The sequence below is a fragment of the Helianthus annuus genome, chromosome 14, assembly GCF_002127325.2.
Source record: "Helianthus annuus cultivar XRQ/B chromosome 14, HanXRQr2.0-SUNRISE, whole genome shotgun sequence".
NCBI classification, from domain to species: Eukaryota; Viridiplantae; Streptophyta; class Magnoliopsida; order Asterales; family Asteraceae; genus Helianthus; species Helianthus annuus.
The window spans coordinates 73087303-73095171 of record NC_035446.2 but is presented as its reverse complement, the minus strand read 5'-3'; positions in this window follow the sequence as shown (position 1 = coordinate 73095171).

Sequence of the window (7869 nt, the reverse complement as noted above, 5' to 3'; positions counted from 1 at the left end):
ATGAAGACCATAAGAAACCGTTCCTCTAAGATAGCGTAGAATACGCTTGACTTCCTAAAAGTGGTCAATGGTAGGAGCTTGCAAGAACTGACTGACTTGATTCACCGCATAGGAAAGATCTGGTCTTGTAATGGTCAAATATTGAAGAGCACCGACTATAGAGCGATAGTGAGTTGGATCTGAAAAAGGTGTACCTGCAGAGACAAAAGAAACATTTGTGCTTAAAGGTGTTGGAGCCGGTTTGGCATCCAACATCTTTGCACGAGTTAAAATATCAGTAGCATACTTAGACTTATTTATAACAATCCCAGAATCCGTATGAGTTACTTCTATACCTAGAAAGTAATTGAGATTCCCCAAGTCCTTGATCCCAAATTCAGAGTTAAGGCTTTGAATGAAAGAGGTCAGTAAGGTAGATTGATTTCCGGTGAGAATAAGATCATCAACATACACGAGTAAGTACATTACACATGTTCCTTGATGAAAAAAGAATAGAGATGGGTCAGCACGGCTACACGTGAACCCATGATGATGAAGAAACGAGCTTAGGCGAGAGAACCAAGCCCTCGGAGTGTCACGCCCCCAAATTCCACCATGCGGAGTATCACCGCTTGGAGGCGTGACATGACCAGGATCGAGCCACCAATCATATTGAACAACGTATTTAAGTAAATAAAACTAACCACAATACAATTGGTGACCAAAAGGAAGTTAACCAAGTTCAGTTTAAACATCGGAAGCATAAGACGTTAAACTAAAACATAAGTTCGCAGTTCATAAGTTTTAAAGACCCAAAACATAAGTTTCATAAGTTCATAAAGTTTATTTATTTAGTACGGGATATAAAAGTTCGCATACCACAACGACCACCTCCATATGCAAGCCCCATAGCATCTAGCGACCTGCAAAGCATGTAACAACGAGTCAACAACAAAGTTGAGTGAGTTCACGGTTGGTTGTCCATTATAGAGTTGTTTCCAAAAACGTAGTTTAACCTTAATCAGCTATCCAGCCGTCGGGGCTACCCCATAGTTCGAAAACGTTTATTAGTTAACCATCCCATGTCCACCTTCCCTGTCTATCCAGCCCGGCACTCCGGCCGTGGGGGCTACCCCATGATTTAAACTACCGGACTCGTTTATCATATCGACTACTAACGAAAATTACTTGTGCCCTAGCGACGGTGTCTATCATCACCGACGTGCCATAGTCCATTAATACACGCCCGTCCAACTGGCACGGTGTCAGGTTTGTTAAACCTAATAGCGCTATTAACTAATGACCCGCTCGCCATAGCCTCGGCGATTAAGTCGATACAAAAAGGGAGGGACTTCGCTGATAGAGTTCTAGTCCAGTAAGTCTAAGTACGTCCCAAGGACGAGGAATTCACATTCCTGAACGTGTCCCAAAGGACGAGGAATCCCTATTCCTGAACCCATTCCCATTCCCACCGGGAATTTACCATGCATTGTAGAAAAGTGTGAACTCACCTCGGTTTGCTCGGTTAGATTAGTTACTCTAATAATCAGGAAATCAAGCACGTCCTAATAAGGTGCAGATAACAATCAATTTCTCATGCACAACACGTATGGTTTATCTACTCATTACTTTTATCACATATCACACAATTTAAACGTCAAGGCACTTTGTTAAGTTATATATTATTTTACCCCTAAATAATATAATGGTAAAATAAACAAGTATTCACACAAGAGTTTTAGTATACAATATATATTCTAAATATATATATTTATCCATTTTACTTGTAAAAGTCAACCTCCGATACTTTGTATTTTGTAATAAAACCTTTGGCGGAGTTCATTTTGAAAACAAACTTAAAAATATATTCGTAGACACTTGTTAGAAGAATATTTTCTAAGTGTCGGATTTTTAGAAAATTTCGCCAGAGTTTCCTTTGTAAATGGAGGTGTCCATGCTTATTAGCATATCATTTTCTTTTCAAAAATTCATTCAAACAATTCTCAATCATCAACATACAATCTCTATTTACCAAACTTGTCAAAAACAAGCATAAACTATAGACTTATGAACTTGAAAATTTATAAAAATATGTAGTAACTTACTAACATACTTAGTAAGTCTTGTTACCTTCTAAAATGTGATTAGTTCTTTAAAAACTTTATTTTTAAAGACTTTAAGTGTTTACAACTTCCACCATATTTTCCAAAAATATTTCTTCATGAAAGTTTCTAGTTGCACAAGTGTTTCTACACTTGTTTATCTACCAAAAATGTGATTAGTTTTTGTAAGGTCCAATATTTAATGAAACTTATATTTTTCACTTGGTTCTTTTGAGAAACCACTCATGGATCTTTAGATCTACAAGATTGTAACCTATTTTGCTCTTTATTTTTCAAGAAAACATTTATTTATTCAAGTTCATAGTTTATGTGTGGATGATTCCATCATCCTACACATTTCTAACTTTCTCATCTTGCTAGATCATGTTTTTAATCATGATCTAGCAAGATCATATGATGACTCATATCAACTACTAGCAAACAATAATCAACAAGCATCACAACATATGAATATCATGATTTCTTCATCATTTCAACACTACTTTACTACCAAGTTAGTTTATGTTCAAGACTTCTTCATAAGATTCATTAGGGTTCTTAACATTTTGATTATTATACATCATTAACCACTTAAACAACATGTAAAATGCAAGGATCTAAGTTCTTACCACTAGTTCAAGACTAGGGAAGTTCAAGTGTATAAATGTGGTGGATAAAAGAAAATGAGAGAGGTCCTTGAGCTTCCGAACACACCGAGCTTCGTTGTATGATCTCTAACACCCTTGGAAGTATGTGGATTGCATGAATGAGCTTGGATGATGATGATGATGGTGGGTGTGGTGGCTCACGGCCGAACCAAGGGAGGAGGAGAGAAAGAATTTTTGGGTGAAATGAGAATTCATGATCTAATGGTTAGTCTTATAATCCTCCAACAAGTCCTTAACCATTGTGTTTTATGTCACCAAAGTACTTAACAAATCTAATAAATAACTAAGATAAAATCATGGTGGGTCCCACTTGTTCCATAACCGGTTGGGGGGGGGGGTTGTCTTAGTTGAAATGTAATGGTAGTTAGATTAGTTAGTTAGATGTTAAGTGAACTAGTTAAGGGTTTAAGTGTTATGTCAAAAAAATAGTGTGTTATGATGTTCGGGAACCATAACTAGTTTAGAAAAATATAAACAATGCTTCTAGCATTATTTTGGTGTTTCGGGTGGTGTCCGGTTGTTCGGTTAGATACCGGTTCGTTAAAGTGGCAAGTTATTCCGTTTAGTGTCCTATATCTATGTTTTTGTAACATTTTTAATTCTCAACACTTAGGAAAGCACATAGGACTATTTAGTAACTTTTCTGTACACTACTAGTATGTTAACAAGCACATGTAAGTATAACACAGTAATCAGAAAGCAGTTAAGTGATTCAGCACAGTCATCAAGCACTTTAATTATCATTAATAAATCATACGGGTACATGGAATTATGAGGGTTGTCACATTCTCCCCCTGTTAAGAAAATTTCGTCCCGAAATTTAGCTCGTGGTTACTGAGGAAGCTAGTTATGTTGCGTTGGTTTCCTGGTTTTCCTGGGGTGTCACATCATCCCCCCGTTGATTTGGAATTTCGTCCCGAAATTCTGCAGTAGCTTCAGCCTCAGTAGTGGTTGCACTTTTCTTAAACAGCTGGGGATACTTGAGTTTCATTTGGTCTTCTCGTTCCCAGGTATACTCTGGGCCACGACGGGAATCCCAACAGACTCGAACAAGAGGTATTCTCGTACGCTTGAGAATCTTAACATCTCGATCAGTAATCTCTACTGGTTCCTCGATGAATCGCAGCTGGTCGTCGATTGTGAGCTCCTTGAGGGGAACTATGAGGGTCTCATCTGACAGACACTTCTTCAGATTCGACACGTGGAATACGTTGTGAACTCCACTGAGTTCTTCAGGTAGATTCAACCTGTAAGCGACTTTGCCAATCTTCCCAATGATTTCGAACGGTCCGACATAACGCGGATTGAGCTTGCCTCATTTGCCAAAACGAACTACACCCTTCCAAGGTGAGACTTTGAGTAGCACTCGATCCCCAGCCTGGAACTCGAGTAGCTTTCTTCGCTTATCAGCATAGCTTTTCTGACGGTCACGAGTTGCCGCCATTCGTTGTCGTATCTGAGCAATCTTCTCTGTTGTATCTACTACAAGTTCTGGGCCAGTGATTTGACTGTCACCAACTTCTGCCCAACAGAGAGGTGATCGGCACTTCCGTCCATACAATGCCTCAAACGGAACGGGCTGGATGCTGGTGTGGTAACTGTTGTTATATGAAAACTCCATTAACAGGAGGTGTTTTTCCCAGCCGTTACCAAAGTCGATTACACATGCCCTAAGCATGTCTTCAAGGGTCTGGATGGTGCGTTCAGATTGCCCATCCGTCTGTGGTTGATAAGCAGTGCTCATATCTAAACGTGAGCCAAAAGACTTGTGCATGGCTTGCCACAGTTCAGAAGTAAAACGCGCGTCACGATCAGAAATGATGGAGGTTGGCACTCCGTGCCTTGATACCACTTCTTTTTGGTAGATATCTACTAAAGTAGAAAACTTATCTGTTTCCTTGATGGCCAGAAAATGTGCAAACTTGGTCAGTCGATCCACGATCACCCAAATGGTATCGTTTCCGCGTTGAGATCTAGGCAGGCCAGTAACGAAATCCATGGAAATTTGTTCCCATTTCCATTTAGGTATCTCTGGTTGTTGCAGTAGGCCTGATGGTTTCTAGTACTCAGTCTTGACTCTCGCACAAGTCAAACATTTGCTGACGTAGGTTGCTATGCTGGCTTTCATGCCAGGCCACCAGTATGTAGACTTTAGGTCGTGGTACATCTTATCCAAACCAGGATGTACTGAATAACGAGACTTATGTGCTTCATCCATCACAAGCTCGCGTAAATCTCCATAAAGTGGAACCCAGATGCGTCTGTTAACATAGCAGGCGCCGTTTTCCTTTTGTTCTAGCCGTTGCCTCGATCCTCGTAAGGACTCAGCCCTGATGTTCTCTGCTTTCAATGCTTCAACCTGAGCATCGCGAATCTATGTGGGAAGGTTGGATTGAATGGTAAGCTGTAAAGCACGTACACACTTAGGTATAGTATCCTTTCGACTGAGGGCGTCGGCCACAACATTGGCCTTGCCCGGATGGTATTTGATAGCGCATTCAGAATCGTTCAAGAGCTCGACCCATCGGCGTTGACTCATGTTTAATTCCTTTTGCTTGAAGATATGCTCGAGACTCTTGTGATTGGTGTAAATGGTGCACTTGGTACTGTACAGGTAATGTCTCCATATCTTAAGTGCGAAAACAACTGCTCCCTATTCCAAGTCGTGCGTAGTGTAGTTCCTTTTGTGAACTTTAAGTTGGCGCGATGCGTAGGCAATGACCTTGTCACGTTGTATCAACACCAACCAAGTCCTTGAATGGAAGCGTTGTAATAAACCACAAAATCATCTATGTCTTCAGGCAATGAGAGGATAGGCGCGCTACAAAGTCTATCTTTCAAGTGCTGAAATGCGGACTCCTGTGCATCACCCCAATGATAGGTGACACCTTTCTGAGTCAGTGAAGTGAGAGGTTGTGCAATCTTGGAGAAATATTTGATAAACCTTCTGTAATATCCTGCCAAACCCAAGAATTGGCGGATTTCTGTCGGTGTACGGGGTGTAGGCCAGTTCTTGATTGAGTCAACCTTGGATGGATCAACATGAATCCCATCCTTGTTTACTACGTGGCCTAGAAAGTTTACTTCGTGAAGCCAGAAGTCACATTTCGAAAACTTGGCATACAACTGCTCTTTTCGGAGAAGTTCCAGAATAAGCCTCAGATGTTGCTCGTGTTCCTCCTGACTCTTAGAATAGATCTGAATGTCGTCGATGAACACTATGACAAACTTATCCAGGTAAGGCTTGCACACTCGGTTCATGAGATCCATGAAGACTGCAGGTGCATTCGTCAATCCGAAAGGCATAACCAGAAACTCGTAATGGCCGTAACGAGTTCTGAACACTGTTTTGGAGACGTCCTCCTCTCGGACTCTCAGCTGATGGTATCCCGATCTCAAATCAATCTTAGAGTAATAACTCGACCTTTGCAACTGGTCGAACAAATCATCAATGCGTGGAAGAGGATAGCGATTCTTCACGGTCACCTTGTTGAGTTCGCGGTAGTCAATACACATTCTGAAGGTACCGTCTTTCTTCTTCACGAATAACACTGGAGCTCCCCAAGGCGAAGAGCTAGGACGCATGAAACCCTTTTCCAAGAGTTCTTGTAGTTGCGTGGACAGTTCTTCAAGTTCTGATGGAGCTAGACGATAAGGTGCTCGAGCTATGGGTGCTGCTCTAGGAGTTAGCTCGATTTGAAACTCAACTTGGCGATGAGGCGGAAGACCAGGTAATTCCTCGGGAAATACCTCAGGAAAGTCGCGCACGATAGGAATGTCTTCTATCTTCCTTTCTTCCGAGGATATATCAGAAAAAAGAGCTAGAATAGCGGTGTGGCCCTTTCGCAAACACTTCTGGGCCTTAAGGAAAGAGATGATGCCTATAACATCACCACCCTTGTCGCCACGAATCACGAGGGTTCTTTACCAGAACGAGGGATATGGACGATTTTCTCCTTGCAAATAATCTCCGCTTGGTGTTGAGATAACCAATCCATCCCAATGACAACGTCAAAACTACCCAGAACGATATGAATGAGGTCGATAGAAAAGGTCTGATCGGCAAGGACAAGCTTGCAACCCTTAACTACATGTGTAGCCTCTAAACTTTTACCATTTGCTAACTCCACGATGTGCTTGGTGTTCAAAAGTGTTGGAGTACGCTTAAGCATCTGACTAACTTTTAAGGACACGTAGCTAGTATCGGCACCCGAATCAAATAAAACAGTAACGAAGAAATCATCCAGAAGAAACTTACCCATCACAACGTTGGGATCGTTCCTTGCATCACCTTGACCAATCACGAACGCACGACCCCTTGCCCCATTACCATTGTTGTTTCCCCCATTGTCGTTTCCATTCCCCTGATTATTGTTGTTCTGGTTCGGATTTAGCTGGGGGCAGTCCTTCTTGGAATGGCCCTCAGCACCACATTGAAAGCACCCTTTGTTGTTACCTTGTTGTTGCTGCTGCTGGCGTTGATTTGGTGGGGCTTGCTGATGATGCCGGTTCTGATTCGCTAGAGGCTGACTCCTGCAATCCCTTGCAATGTGACCAGGCTTGTTGCATCGATGACAGTTGCCTTTACCACATGGCCCGCTGTGGTGCAAGTTACAGCGATTACATTTGGGGTGATTTCCCTTGTACCCACCCTGACCTTGATTTCCAGAAGACTGCTGACTGGGGCTCCTGTACTCATATGTCTTTCGCTGCTGGGGCTGAGCTGAAGTAGAACCTTTGCCCAAATTTCCATCCCACTTGTGCTTATTATCATTGGGAGCATCAGAAGTAGTAGCGCTAATACGTTTGGGCAGCCTGTTCTGCTCAACTGCCTGATCGGTGAGACGATGAGCCAACTTGATGATTTGTTGAATGGTGCCAAGATTAGCTGAGGTTACGTAACTCTGAATCTCTGGTACAAGACCCTTGAGGTACAACTCAATACGTTTGATAGGAGGGTCCACCATTGTAGGACACAAGATGGCTAGCTCGTTTGACCTTTTCGTGTATGCCTCGATCTCAGACCCCGTCATCTTCAAATTGAAAAATTCCTCCTCCAGCTTGTGGATGTCGTCACGACTGCAGTACTCTTCCTTGATTAGTTCCTTGAAGTCATTCCA